Genomic DNA, 16,331 nt, shown 5'->3' with positions numbered 1-16,331 from the left:
AAGGTTCATTGAAATTCAACAATGAATCTCAAGGTAGCCATTCTACTAGTGGTGAAGAGGCTACAACCTCTCATATTATGGGCATTAATAATATATGTGATATATCAGGCAAAGTTTTTCCCAATTGTAAGGATGAATTGTCTTCTAGTTCGCTTGATTCATTCAAGTGCTCTAGTAGAAAAGAGCATGATAATTGGCAATACTTGCATGCAGAGGCTTTCAAATCCAATTATTTACCTGGTAATGATTATTGTCTTGAAGGATCTTGGAATGGTTTGAAGAATGATATAATACATGATGAAAATACTCCAAGTTTAGTGACTAATAATGCAAACTCTTCCAATTTAGAAGCTATTTTTTAAGCCAAACAAACATTAAAAGAGTGGATATAGAGATGTCAACCAGTAAAGTGAACTCAGAAATGTTTTCTTCCTTGACTCCTGGAGAAGATAGAAACATGCATCAAGATCAAGTTCTTAGTGAATATATTGTTGATGATAGTGTTCATTCATTTGTTGATGTTCTTGGGGAGAGATGCAGTCTGAAATCCAAGACATTAGATAATTCTTTTACTAAAACTAAAGGTAGAACAATTGGACATCAAGGTGGAGATTTAGAGACATATTCAGGGAAAGATGTTGGTTTACCTCTGCAAGATATCTCATTGGGTGGTCAAAGGGATGAGGAACTAATTGTTGAAGTTGGATTGGAAAGGGTAACTCAAGAATCAAACTGGATGTTAAAACACATGCCAAGGTTGGAAATTTAGGATCAGAGGTATAACTTCCCCGAAGACCTTGAATTGTCTGAGAATTATGGGTGTGATTTTTCTGAGAAGGACATGGTTAATGCAATAATAGAAGCATTGTCAGGACCACCTCAACAAGAAAAAGAGTGCAGACTTGGCGATGAATATTTTGTTACAATTGGAATGGGGGATTTTGTACAAGCTTCAGATATTCTTGAAATGTCAAATGAGTATACAAGCAAAAAAGAAAGTGAGTTGTGTGACTCCAAAAAAGAAAGTGAAATTAATTCCAAAATTGAGCATGTATCATTTAGTGTCAGTCCAAACAGTTTGGGGACAGATACAGAGATTTGTGCAACATCAAAAGGGTGGAAGAGTAATGATACAAATACTTTACATCTTCTTCTAGAATGTGACAAGGCCCAAGAGGCTCATGTTTTTCAAGGTATGCCTTGGTTTGTGTTTACCTTTCACTACTTAAAATGATGTTAGACCATTGTAACTTCCAATTGTTAATTTTGACTAAATTTATAACAATGCCTTTTCCCAACAAAATGGAGTACTTTTTTGGGTCTTAAATAGCACCAATTCTTAGTTCTAACAAGTATGTGTTGAACCGTTGTTCCAACAAATGGTTCCTCCTTTGTAAGTAAACAAGAATTTTGCTTCTATTTTTCCTTTATTTCTTGTTTGATTCTTTTATGATGGGAGAAAGTAGGAAATTTTCCTTAAATTTCTAGGTGTTTTTTGCAATGTTTGTAACATTGATGGGAAAGGTGATCATAGTTGATACCGCCCTAGCAAGTTCTTGGCATTAAAATTTAACTCTAATTTGAGAACATGCAATCCAACACTACTCATAATGCAATGACACAAATTAATAAAACCATAAAGAGTAAGTGATGACAAGGAGCATTTTGCACCTGCAACAAGGAACACCTCCAACCATCAATACGTCTAGTGACATAATTATTTTCTTATTAGCCAACATTCCGAATGAAACTACCACAAAGAGGAAATGTTAAATAAAACAACAATTCAAAATATAAGAATCATGTAAAAAACCTAGACTAGAGTGCAAAATCAATGTTCTTTTGTTTGTTGTTATCCTAGTTGCAGATGACATTTTCATATTGAATTTGCAACTGGTTATGGCAAGCTAAATGAGAGTGACACTAGTATGATAATTATAACAACTTGCTAGTTATGATAATTATAACAACTTGCTTGGTGAAAATAATATGAAATATGCAAATGACTGGACAAATGTTAAGCTGTCAATGAATAGGAATGCAGAAAGTTTGGCTAGTAATATAAGCAACAGTGAGTTTGACAATTTTCAACATGGTCACATTAGGCATCCTAAGCATGGTTACTAGGTATCTGACACCTTAGAAGGTAGGATTACTATTTTGGATCCTCAAAGACAGAAAATGGCCTTGACTGACTATGATCACACTTCAGCTAGTGACACCTTTGCAAAGAGAGATATCTCTGGAGATCTTCACCAAAAAGAAGGTACATTGAAATTCAACAATGACTCTCAAGGTAGCCATCCTATTGGTGATGAAGAGGCTACTTCCTCTCATACTATGGGCACTAATAATGTATGTGATATCTCAGGCAAAGTTTTTCCCGATTGTAAGGTTGAACTGTCTTCCAAGTCCCTTGATTCATTCAAGTGCTCTAGTAGAAAAGAAAATGATAATTGGAAAGACTTGCAGGCAGAGGCTTTCAAATCCAATTATTTACCTAGTAATGATTATTGTCTTGAAGGATCTTGGAATGGTTTGAAGAATGATATAAGACATGATGAAAATACTCCAAGTTCAGTGACTAATAATGCAAACTCTTCCAATTCAGAAGCTAGTTTTTAAGCCAAACAAACATTAAAAGAGTGGATACAGAGACATCAACCAGTAAAGTGAACTCATAAATGTTTTTTGCCTTGACTCTTGGAGAAGATAGAAACTGTTATGCTCTTGACCTGCGAGAAGATGCCAGAATACCGAATATACGAAGAAAGACAACCCAGAACACAGAACAAAATAAGAAATAACAACATGTATTTTATTATTCAGAGATGAAAGCAATGTTCACTTGCCTCTTCGAGGGGGAAACCTCCAATAGAGAAGGGCTCGATTACAAAATAAGACACGACACTCCTCAATGGGGAGTCTCTATCCTTTATATAGGATTCATACATGCAATACCATGGGTCAGTACCATGGTTCTCTTAATACCATCTATCTAATACCATGGCCCATTTGCAACTAATTGTGGTCCCTTTCTTTAAATGTGGGTCAACCACTTACAATTATTAATATGGGCTTTATTTACTCTTTAACTAACTATAACTATGACTCGACCCTATTACATAAATGAGGAAGTTAGGGTTGGACCCTAAAATTGTCCATTGCCCATCCCTTTCTCAATCTAGATGGATGTTTATATGGATTTCATTACTGGTCTTCCTAAGTCAAGCAACAAGTCAGTCATCATGGTGGTTGTGGATAGACTTTCGAAGTATGCTCATTTTTGCGCCCTACGCACCCTTTTACACCCACTTTTGTGACTCAATCTTTCATGGACAATATCTTCAAATTTCATGGCATGCCCACTTCCATTGTGTCTGATCGTGACCCGATATGCACCAATAACTTTTGGCAGGAACTTTTCAAGCTACAAGGCACCCAACTACAACTAAGTACTTCCTATCATCCCCAAACTGATGGTCAAACTGAAGCTGTCAAAAAATGTCTGGAGACCTACCTCAGGTGCTTCACTTCAGAAAAGTAACATCAATGGGTACAATGGTTACATTTAGCTGAATGGTGGTATAATACTAACTATCATGCCGCCACCAAGATGACTTCCTATGAAGCAGTTTATGGTCAACTCCCCCCTTCACCTACTTCTTATATCTTGGGATGCTCTAAGGTGAAAGTAGTGGATCGACTCTTATGGAACCGTGCTACCATGCTAGCTCGTCTCAAAGATAATCTCCATCAAGCTCAGAATTGCATGAAGCAACAGGCAGACCAACATCATTTGGAGCACACATTTCAAGAAGGGGATCAGGTATTCTTGAGGCTACAACCATACAAGCAAACAAATTATGTGACAATGTTAGGGTCCAAACCTAACCCCCTTATTTATGTAATAGGGTCCAGTCATAGTTATAGTTAGTTAAAGAGTCAATAAAGCCCATATTAATAATTGTAAGTGGTTGACCCGCATTTAAAGAAAGGGACCACAGTTAGTTGCAAACGGGTCATGGTATTAGATAGATGGTATTAAGAGAACCATGGTACTGACCCATGGTATTGCATGTATGAATCCTATATAAAGGATAGAGACTCCCCATTGAGGAGCGTCGTGTCTTATTTTGTAATCGAGCCCTACTCTATTGGAGGTTGCCCCCTCGAAGAGGCAAGTGAACATTGCTTTCATCTATGAATAATAAAATAAATGTCGTTATTTCTTATTTTGTTCTGTTTTCTAGGTTGTCTTCCTTTGTATATTCGGTATTTTGGCATCTTCTCACAGGTCAAGAGCATAACAAGTGGTATCAGAGCGCTTTCCAGGGCTGGTGGTATCTCCATTTTTAGCAGATTTTTTTTTTTTTGGCTAGAGACGTGTTCCAGCGTCTTTAAACCACGGGATCTGTCATTGAGCGCATAAACCTGCGAATTTGGCAAGGCATGCACGTAGGAAATACAAGAGGTGGTCACGCTTGTTGGACTCTCTTGTAACCCCTATGGGTACCCCTTCGAGTAGTAGTGCATTAGACAGAACCGCGCATGGACTGTCTTCCACGTACCCTCTGGGTATATCGGAAGCCCCCTAGGCTCACCTGAAACCTCGTCGTAGATAAATCATCGGTCGTCTTGCTGCTACAGTACACCGAGAACAAAACTCGGGGAGATTACTCGCACGTATGATAGGGTAGTCAGGTAGTACGGCTAAGGGTATGGTTGATCATCCTTAGTTAGTGCCCTGAAACATTGGGCTGAGTACTATTGTTGGACCCTTATGTATATTGCGATCTATAGCACCTAACACTCCTTAAGACCATAGTTCCCTCGTCTCTCTAAAGATTTCCCATCATCTTCTTTGCTAGATCAGATCTAGAAGTTGGGGTTTTGTTGCCGCCGCAATAATCAGAGCCACCAGTTTAGGGTCTACCGCCACAATACCATTCAAATCTAGTAGCTGGGGTTTGGTCGCTGCCGCAGTCCAACTCACATTCAGCAGTTGAGGGTTTCGCAGACAAATCTGACCATTTGTGTAGGGAGGCTTGTGGATCCTATACCTAGAGGCGATTCTCGCAGGACATTGGGAAGGATTAACTTTTCTGGAAATTGGCTTTTGCAATATTGATAAGCGGGGAGTAAAACTCCGTTTGGAGTAAAAAATAAATAAATAAATGACGAAGCTTATAAGAGACTTAGCCCATAAGAATCAGGATGACGAGCTGAGTGCGGTGGTACCATTCACTTGTCAGCTTCAATTTTCGGGTGGTCCCAATTTTTTTCACAATGACGACAAGTGACCCGGATCTGTGTATGGTAGAAACCAGAGCTCAAGCTATGGCCAATGAGAATATGGAGACCATTGAAAAACAGTTGGCAGAGTTAACAAAGAAGATCCAGACATTACAAGACACCGTCACAAAGGGCAAGTCAGCATTACAATCGGAGGCATATGCTTTTAATGAAGAAGACCATGAAGGAGAATCTAGCCATCATCTTCACTTCCATGGAAATCACCAACATTCCCACCCTCGACCTCCCAAGCTAGACATGTACAAATTTGATGGCACTAATCCGTCAATATGGGTAGCACAAATGGAACAATATTTCACTCTGAATCACATCGTAGATGATGAAACTAAACTACGTGTGGGAGGCCTTTACTTGGACCAAGAAAGATGGCAATGGTGGCAGTGGCATTATAAATGCTGTCCAAGGACAATTACTTGGCAGGTGTTCACAAAATCCATTTGTGACTACTTTGACCGTGAATCTAATTTTTTGGGTCGTCTTACTAAGCTCAGACAGTAAACGACTATATTACAGCCTTTGATAAATTGTCCTTCCGCACAGTAGGTCTGGAGATGAATTCTACTTGGAATGTTTTGTAAGTGGTCTCAAAGACGCCATCCAAGCCCACGTCCGGATGCACCACCCAACCACATGGATGGAAGCTTGCACAAATTCCATCAAAGTGGAACGTGCTTTAGCAGCCTAGTCGCCTCGTCCAAATTTCATAGCCAAGGGACACCCCACCCAGGCTCAGGGTGCTACCCAAACACTTAAGGTTCAAAAGGTATCCCCCGCAAAAATGGCTGAAAGAAGAAAGCGAGGATTGTGTTACTATTGTAATGACAAATACTCCCCGGGGCATAAATGCAAGGAACCCAAATTCTTTCAAATTGATGCTACCGATTGCAGTTCATATTAGGAAGCCCCACCCTTTGAGGTACCGGAGGAGGAAGAAGAGGACAACTAGCAGGACAATGAGCTCCCAGATACACCAGAAGAACTAGTTATCTCGCTCCATGCTTTGGAAGGCATTTCTTCTCCCCAAACTCTCAAAATCAGAGGTTTTATTAAACATCGGCCTATAGTAGTATTGATTTATAGTGGCATCATGCATAAATTTATCCATCAGCGAGTCGCAGAAGTTGTGCATTTTTTTGTCATAGCAGTCTCTAATTTTGAGGTCCATATTGCTGATGGGGGGACAATGAAATGTGAAGACCGTTGTGAAAATATCAAAATTTAGATGGGAGATTACCACCTAAAGACCCACATGTTTTCCATCAACATGGGTGGGTGTGAAATTTTCTTGGGTGTTGAATGGCTCCACACACTCGGCCTAATCACAATGGATTTCCAGGAGTTATATATGAGCTTTAAGTAGAAGGACCACACGCATACCCTCCACGGACTCCAGGCAAGTACTCCTTCTATCATCAGCTCACATCAGATGGAAAAGTTGTTAAAAAAGGGCCACCATGGAGTTATCACCCAATTTAATGCCATCCAGGCCTTCGAGCTCATTACTCTTCATCCTGAGATGCAACAGGTCTTAAACAACCACCCACAGGTCTTTGACAAACCTCATGAGCTTCCACCCTCTAGAGGGGAACATGATCCTAGCATCACTTTGGTCCCAGGGGCACAACCACAAAATGTGTGCCCATATAGATACCCCTTTGCCCAAAATAATGAAATTGAAAAAATCATCAAGGAACTCCTGGAAGCCGGTGTCATTCGTCCTAGCATCAATCCTTATTCATCACTTGTGGTCATGGTGCTCAAGAAAGATGGGGAATGGTGCATGTGTCCAGACTTCAGGGCCCTCAACAAGCTTATGGTCAAAGATAAATTCCCCATCCCAGTTGTTGATGATTTGCTGGATGAACTAAATGGGGCTCAATTCTTTACTAAGCTAGATCTTCGCTCGGGTTATCACCAAATACGCATGAAAGAAGTAGACATTCCAAAGACTGCTTTCCGAACTCATGAAGGCCATTATGAATTCCTGGTCATGCCATTTGGTCTCTGTAATGCCCCATCCACTTTTCAGAGCCTCATGAATCACCTGCTCAAACCATATCTCAGAAAATTTTTCCTTGTTTTCTTTGATGACATTCTCATCTACAACCTCACCTGGGAAAAACATCTTCAGCATGTAGACCTGCTCTTGCAACTGCTCCAGAAGCATAAATTATTTGTCAAATTGTCCAAGTGCTCTTTTGGCATGAAAGAAGTCGAGTATTTGGGCCACATTGTGGGGCGTGAAGGTGTCAGGGTGGATCCCAAAAAGATCTAGGCAATGCAGGATTGGCCCCAACCAAAGACCTTGAAGAGTTTGAGAGGATTCTTGGGTCTCACCAGCTACTATCGCAAATTTGTCCACAATTATGGTTGCATTGCTAGACCCCTCACTCACCTTCTCAAGAAAAATTCATTCCTCTGGACTGATGAAGCACAACAGGCGTTTATAGCTCTCAAATAGGCCATGTGTTCCACTCTCGTATTGGCACTACCCAACTTCACCAAGTCTTTTGTGATTGAATGTGATGCTTCAGGTATGGGTATTGGGGCTATCTTAATGCAGGGAGGTTGACCCTTGGCCTTCACCAACCAACAACTAAGTGGGAAACATTTGGGACAATCTACCTATGAAAAGGAGATGATGGCCATCTTACATGCAGTGGATACCTGGCGACCATACTTATTGGGGTGGCATTTCCAAATCTGCATAGACCATCAAAGCCTTAAATATTTTTTGGAGCAACGGTTATCCTCGCCACAACAAAATAAATGGCTAGCCAAAATGCTGGGATATGATTATGAGATAATTTACAAGAAAGGGCCTTATAATACATTGTCATTGTCCCCCCATCAGCAATCTGGACCTGGAAATTAGAGACTGCTCTGACAAAACAATGCACAGCTTCTGCGACTCGCTGATGGATAAAGTTATGCGTGTTTCCACTATCAATCAATACTACTACAGGGAGATGTTTAATAAAACCTCTAATTTTGAGAGTTTGGGGAGAAGAAATGTCTGCCAAAGCATGGTGCAAGATAACTGGTTCTTCTGGTGTATCAGGGAGCTCATTGTCCTGCTGGTTGTCCTTATCTTCTTCCTCTGGTCCCTCAAATGGGGGGGCTTCCTCAGATGAACTGTGATCAGTAGCATCAATTTGAAAGAATTTGGGTTCCTTGCATTTATGCCCCGGGGAGTATTTGTCATCACAGTAGTAACAAAATCCTTGCTTTCTTCTTTCAGCCATTTCTGCAGGGGATACCTTTTGAATCTTAAGTGTTTGGGTAGCACCTTGAGCCTGGGTGGGGTGTCCCTTGGCTATGAAATTTGGATGAGGCGACTGGGCCACTAAAGCACGTTCCACTTCAATGGCCTTTGTGCAAGCTTCCATCCATGTGGATTGGTGGTGCATCCGGACGTGGGCTTGGATGGCATCTTTGAGACCACTTATAAAACATTCCAAGTAGAATTCATCTCCTAGACTTGCTGTGCGGAAGGCCAATTTCTCAAAGGTTGTAATATAGTCATTTATTGTGCCTGTCTGTCTGAGCTTAGTAAGACGACCCAAAAAATTAGATTAACAGTCAAAGCAGTCACAAATGAATTTTGCGAACATCTGCCAAGTAATTGTCCTTGGATAGAATTTATAATGCCACTGCCACCATTTCCATCTCTCTTGGTCCAAGTAAAGGCCTCCCATACATAGTTTAGTTTCAACATCTACAATGTGATTTAGAGTGAAATATTGTTCCATTTGTGCTACCCATATTGACGGATTAGTGCCATCAAATTTGTACATGTCTAGCTTGGGTGGTCGAGGGTGGGAATGTTGGTGATTTCCATGGAAGTGAAGATGATGGCTAGATTCTCCTTCATGGTCTTCTTCATTAAAATCATATGCCTCCGATTGTAATGCCGATTTGCCCTTTGTGACGGTATCTTGTAATGTCTAGATCTGCTTCGTCAACTCTGCCAACTGTTTTTCAATGGTCTCCATCTTCTCATTGGCCATAGCTTGAGCTCTGGTTTCTACCATACATAGATCCGGGTCACTTGTCATCACTATGAAAAAATTTGGGACCACCCGAAAATTGAAGCTGACAAGTCCTGTGAGAATTGCCCTAGGGTATAGGAGCCACAAGCCTCCCTGCACAAATGGTCAGATCTATCTGTGAAACCCTCAACTGCTGAATGTGAGTTGGACTGCGGTAGCGACCGAACCCCAGCTGCTAGATCTGAATGGTATTGTGGCGGTAGACCCTGAACTAGTGGATTTGATTGTTGTGGCGACGACAAAACCCCAACTGCTAGATCTGATCTGGCAAAGAAGATGATGGGCGATCTTCAGAGAGATGAGGGAACTATGGTCTCAAGGAGTGTCAGGTGCTACAGATCGCAATATACATAAGGGTCCAACAGTAGTACTCGACCCAATCTTTCAGGGCACTAACTAAGGAGGATCAACCGTACCCTTAGCCATACTACCCGACTACCCTATTGTACGTGTGATTAATCTCCTTGAGTGTTGTTCTTGGTGTCCTATAGCAGTAAGACAACTAATGATATATCTACGGCGAGGTTTCAGGTGAGCCTAGGGGGCTTTCAATATACCTAGAGGGTACATGGAAGACAGTCCGTGCGCGATTTCGTCTAATGCGCTACTACTCGAAGGGGTACCCATAGGGTTTACAAGGGAGTCCAACAAACATGACCACCTCTTGTATTTCCTGCGTGCATGCCTCCCCAAATCCTCAGGTTTATGTGCTCAAGGACAGATCTCATGGTTTAAAGACGCCGGAACACGTCTGTAGCCAAAAAAAAATTATGCTAAAAATGGAGATACCACCGTCCCTGAAAAGCACTCTGATACCACTTGTTATGCTCTTGACCTATGAGAAGATGCCAGAATACAAAATATACACAGGAAGACAACCCAAAACACATAAAAAAATAAGAAATAACAACATGTATTTTATTATTTAGAGATGAAAGTAATGTTCACTTGCCTCTTTGATGGGGCAACCTCCAATAGAGCAGGGCTCGATTACAAAATAAGACACAATGCTCCTCAATGGGGAGTCTCTATCCTTTATATAGGATTCATACATGGAATACCATGGGTCAGTACCATGGTTCTCTTAATACCATTTATCTAATACCATGGCCCGTTTACAACTAACTTTGGTCCCTTTCTTTAAATGCGGGTCAACGACTTACAATTATTAATATGGGCTTTATTGACTCTTTAACTAACTATAACTATGACTCGACCCTATTACATAAATAAGGGGGTTAGGGTTGGACCCTAATAGAAACATGCTTCAAGCTCAAGTTCTTAGTGAATATTTTGTTGATGATAGTGTTCATTTATTTGTTGATGTTCTTGGGGAGAGATGCATTCTGAAATCCAAGACATTATATAACGCTTTTACTGAAACTAAAGGTAGAACAATTGGACATCAAGGTGGAGATTTAGAGACATATTCAGGAAAAGATGTTGGTTTACCTCTGCAAGAGATCATGTTGGGTGGTCAAAGGGATGAGGAACTGATTGTTGAAGTTGGATTGGAAAGGGTAACTCAAGAATCAAACTAGCTATTAAAACACATGCCAAGGTTGGAAATTCAGGATCAAAGGTATAGCTTCCCCGAAGACCCTGAATTGTCTGAGAATTATGGGTGTGATTTTTCTGAGAAGGACATGGTTAATGCAGTAATAGAAGCATTTTTAGGACCACCTCAACAAGAAAAGAGTGTAGACTGGGCAATGAAGATTTTGTTACAATTGGAATGGGGGATTCTGTACAAGCTTCATATATTCTTGAAATGTCAAATGAGTATACAAGCAAAAAAGAAAGTGAGTTGTGTGACTCCAAAAAAGAAAGTGAAATTCTGAGAGCCCTATTTTTCCTGTGTTTCCTTCGGTACTATATTTTTCTCTCCTGTGGCGCAGATGATGGTGGTAGAAATTTCTCATTGGGTTCCCCAAAGGTAGTTCCAGGGATATCATTGGCATACTCTACAGTAATAGGCTTATCAACAGCTTCCCTCCAAAACAATGTTTCCACCACCATAGGAGCAACGTTCCTAGAGGATTTCAGTCTAGACCTTGCAAACAACTTCACCTTGGCCTCAAATTGTTCCAGTGCATAGGTCTCCCCACTCTCCCATACTGATTTTTGCACCACGATCTGTAGAGTGCCTCTAGTTTTCTTGGGACTCTATCCTATATGTTGTTAGTTAGTAGTGAATTTCACAATATTGGTGCCTTTGTTCAACTCATTGGCATCTTTATAAGCATTGGACCCTTGAGAATTTGGAGGTTCTCCTGCAACACAACTATATCATTGTTGATGCTAGCAAAAGTAGAGGAAAGTTTCTAGAAACTACATGCCCTGCTCCAGAAGGGAAAAATTCAGGAAGAGAGCATTCCTCACCATTAAAAAATAGTTTGGTAGGATAGCCATCACCAGCTACAACGTCTATACCAGGTGTAAGCTTCTTTGTGAAGGAAATCACTGACTGCTACTTACCAGGAATCCTTGGATCATAAGGTGTACTCCCATTTGTTTCTGCATTCAAGTAATTCAATCCCTCTTTGCCTTGCATGAGTAGGGTGTTGTTCAACTCCGGTACTTTAGTTCCATTAAAAGAGTAAACATCTTGGTAGCCAGCAAAGGCTTTATCCATCTCAACAGCAACAAACCAGTCTGCGAACTCAGAGGCCCCCCAGTTGAAAAGAGTAATTCTTGCACTCCATCCCTTTGAATAGTTAGAATAGACATGCCAGTTAACACTCACACCACAGTAATCACCACAGGGTAGTGGTTGTGGTATAGGAAAATGTTGCATCCTAGCCCATGTGATTGCTTTTGCAGTCTGGTTCTAGAAAGGAATAAGCAGAGTCAAAGAAGGAAGGAGCATAGTTGATTCCTTTGGACTACAAGCTGGCTTTATTGAAGATGGAAAACCATAGGCACAGGTTTGACAAGGGATGACAGACTCATTATAATAAGCAGAGAAGGAAACACAACAATGAGGTTTACCAATCTTAGTGGAGATGTTGCAGACTATCTACCAGCTAGCAATGGCAGATAAAGTCCTTTGGTCCCACTAGGATTTGGAAATTCAGTTGGGTCTACTCTCCTTGGCTTCCTGCATTGATAATTAGGATTAAGTATATCATTTATCTTCCAATTTAGAGGAGGAAATAACGTGGTTCGATTCAAATCTAGAGGGAGTTTGTAGACCTGAAGTTGGAAAGAAGATTTAGACTTGCTTGGATCAATGATGGGTGGAAGAATAGTGCCATTTCTGCAACAATATTTTATCTTTCCAACAACTGTATTATTAGCCATGTATTGACTAAGGTCCACAATTGTTGGGACCTTCTCACAACTCATCACATTTGAGAAATCCTCGTCTTGGTAGAAAGTGCCTATAACTCCATTGATTTAGTCGCTCTAACTTTGTTCTAATGTCTCTGCACCCTTCATGGCTTGAATAAATTCTCCCCTCTACCATTCCCAGGAAAATTTCCAGTAGTCCAAATGGCCAATAGGATTCTCATTAAAAATTGTTACATGTTCCCAATAGTTGCTTTCAAAGTCCTGTGTGACATCATAACTAATGGTGAGATCTCCTTCCTGGCAAGATAGAAATTTTGTTTCATTAACAACAATTACCAACTTAGGATCATTTTTGTAGAAAACCTCCATAAAGCCCTTTGTAACAGAAGGCTTGGGGCATGTGTATCCTTCATTAGAAAGGATGATGTTGTTAGGCATGGGAATACTCTTTTCTCCAACTCCAAATTCAGTTCCTTTCATCACAATATGGATCGCTATCTGGTTTATGTCCCCAACAGTTTCAATGGCATTCTTGAGATTTGTCTGTGGGAAACCTGCCAAAATGGTGTCGTTGCCCACTTCAGCAGGAAAAGACGACCCATCTGCCATCACTGCATTTCTTGCAGAGACAAGCACCTCCTTGTGGCAAAACCTAATGAATATCTGCCACACTTTCAAATCCTCGGTACCAGTATTGAGCACAGTTGCAGTGGACTGAAAAGTGTAGGGTTGTTGTGTTGGATTCGTGACATAGGGGTAGGTTTTTACTGGATTTCTTTCTTGGTACGATAGGTAAATTCCAATGCACAAATTCTCTGTGGGGGATGGAGCTATCTGAACTTGGGCCTCCACCCACCTGTTGTTACAGAGAAAAAAATACAACAAAAACCCCAGAGAAATAATCCCTCTCCTAGCCATATTTGGAGCTCAAACCAAACCCCAAGATTGTTTCTCACAACAATCCCTAACAGCCCCAAACAATGATTCATATTTGCAATGATAACCCTCTTGGGTGCCTTGGGTATTTGAGGAATTATCTTGCAAATGTCGTACTTGCTAGCTTCCTTCTCTATCTTCAAAATGTACCCAATTGGGTCAGCGAATTCAGCTTCCGTGGGAGGATACTTTGGTCCCAATGGAAATGCCTTCAACTATGGTAGCACCTCATCATCCCCCATCCTGCTAACCTAAAGAAAAAAAAACAATACTATTATCTATTCTATTTTATATTTCAGTGTGCAACCCAACAACAAGAGACTCAAAACAAATTAAGTGGGTGTTACTTACCTCAAACTTACTCTCACTATCACTATATGGTTGCAATAGAATAAACCAATCACACCATCATTTCCTTCTCAACTTCAGCATTAGCTTTTGAGACTGTAGAGTGCTTGTGTTCTATTAACGCTTAAAACCTTTCTATATTAGTTTTAAACTTTTTTTCTGGTCTTTCCCTCCAAAAAGAGTATAAAATTATTGTATATTGTAAATATCGTAAACTTATATTCTATAATGTATAAAACTATTATAATTTTAACATTATAGATGGATTCATAGACCCCTTTAAGGGGTCGTTGAATCTTTCTACCTAAATTTTAACATTGGAGATGGATTTAGAGAGGGGTCTCTAAATTTTAACATTGTAGATGGATTCAGAGACACTTTGTCTCTAAATTTTAACACTGCAGATGGATTCAGAGACCACCCTCTGGTCTCTGAATCCATTTGTAGTGATAAAATTTAGTGAAATCAGTATCAAAATTGTAATTTTCCATTTCTAGAGTGACACAATTAAAAATGACTAGCATAAATGACTAATTCATATATTTGTTGTACTTGTTAGTTCATTATATTTTTATTCTTGGACTATAGTAGTCGTTAGCGTTCATCATTTTTAATTTTGTCACTTATTTTCTAGCCATATATTTTAGTCCTGGACAAAATTAGTCATTTAAGTTAGTCGCTTTTAGTTGGGTCACTTATTATCTAGTCGTATATTTTATCCCTAGACTAAATTAGTTGTTTAAGTTAGTCATTTTTAGTTGGGTCACTTAAAATTGCTCAAATTTAGTAGTAATTCACTTGAAATAATTGTGGTGACTAACTTTTTTAGTCACATAGTCACTAATCTCTCATTTTGTACTAGTGCTTGGACTTGTTTGATTATCAGAGAACAAATCGTTCAATTCAAAAACGTAGTTGCGAAATGACTTGGGTTGGCCCTAGGAGGCTTATTGTGATTGATGTATCTCATTCTTATTGTAATTTGTACCTAAACTGAACAACTGATGAATATCTAAGAAGAAGAATTTGGTTGGGTTTTCCCCCATGTATGGGTTTTCCCTTGTCTCTGACCTAAATAATGGTGTAATTATTGTGTATGCTTTTCTTTTGTTGTTCCTTTTTGTTCCGCTACATTGTAGATGTTATTGTTCTCTCTACATAGTTTTTAATGATGATATGATGTTATGGGTTGAATGTAATATAAAATGTTGAAAAAGTTTATAATTGCAATTATCTACAACAAAGAACAATCTAGCCCTAAAAATTAGCATGCTATAAGAGTTGGGATGCAGAAAATACATAGAGATCATCCCTTGTAGACACCTATGATGGAAGTAGTGTGAAATGGATGAAGATGACAAAGATATAAAATAATGTTAGGGTTCGAAGAAAACCCTAGGAAGCCTTTTTCTCTTGCAAATAAAATATAGGGTTTGGGATAAACCCTAGGAGTTCCCTCGATAAGGAAAGGGCCCAGTATGATTCAAAATTTTCATGATATGATGATCAGTAAGAATCCATTCAATCTTCCAAGTACCTAGGATAGATTCAGAGAAACCCATAGGAGAGGGATCAAGAGGGAGTTGATAGATTCCTACAATCCTCATTAAAGATAAGCACTTTCAAGACTTATGCTTTTGTATAGATTTATCATTTTAGACTATTATTTATTCTTCTTGCATGAATATTTTAATGCTTTTTTTTCACTCACATCTTGGATGAGATCAAGGAAAGCATATCCTGAATACTTTTAAAATAGTGTAGGAAGAGTAAACTGCAAGAGGGAGCTAGTGCAGGAAAATGAAGGAACCACTCTTATAACTAGAGAATAAATACAATCATTTCTCATCACTATGTACACTTTCGTTATGTTTATTTATTTTATTATTTCTCTTGTTATTATTCTAGGATCAACGGGTACAATTCATCTATATCGAGATTGATAAAAATGTCGAGCCATCCCATGATTAGAGTGGAAATGGAAAAGAGACTAGGCTTGAAGGAAGGATCCTAGTCTCCCAGGTTGATAAATATGGTTGAAGAAGCTTCCCATTCAAAGGTAGCATTCTGTAAGATTGAATGCAAAAACCCAACGAGATGCTGAGAGAGATCTGCCCTTCATGTAAGGACCATCCTAATATGACAAAGATGTTGTAGCGTGAGACACTTCCACGATACCAAAATTGTGATAAGTAATATGCTCTCAATAGGAGAGGGCTATGATGAGATCTTGGCTTGTGTTGCTTGATGCATTATTATTAAATGTATGTGAAGTGAGGTTCCTCCATGATGTACTTACAGAAGAAGCATACCTAGATTTACCTCATGGATTTGAGGCACATAAGATTAGACTCATAATTACATAATGAAGAAAGTCCCATATGG

General features: G+C 39.6%; 1 pseudogene; it reads right to left on the bottom strand.

Annotated features, from left to right (window-relative positions):
* Positions 1-11,240: 11,240 nt before the first annotated feature.
* On the bottom strand, positions 11,241-13,840 carry LOC149161817 (COBRA-like protein 7; annotated as a pseudogene).
* Positions 13,841-16,331: the final 2,491 nt, after the last annotated feature.

Source organism: Pinus tabuliformis, chromosome 5_2 (genome assembly GCF_031772625.1).
Source record: "Pinus tabuliformis cultivar Carrire ecotype Pingquan chromosome 5_2, CPIR1, whole genome shotgun sequence".
Lineage (NCBI taxonomy): Eukaryota > Viridiplantae > Streptophyta > Pinopsida > Pinales > Pinaceae > Pinus > Pinus tabuliformis.
This window is presented reverse-complemented; position numbering and strand designations above follow the sequence as displayed.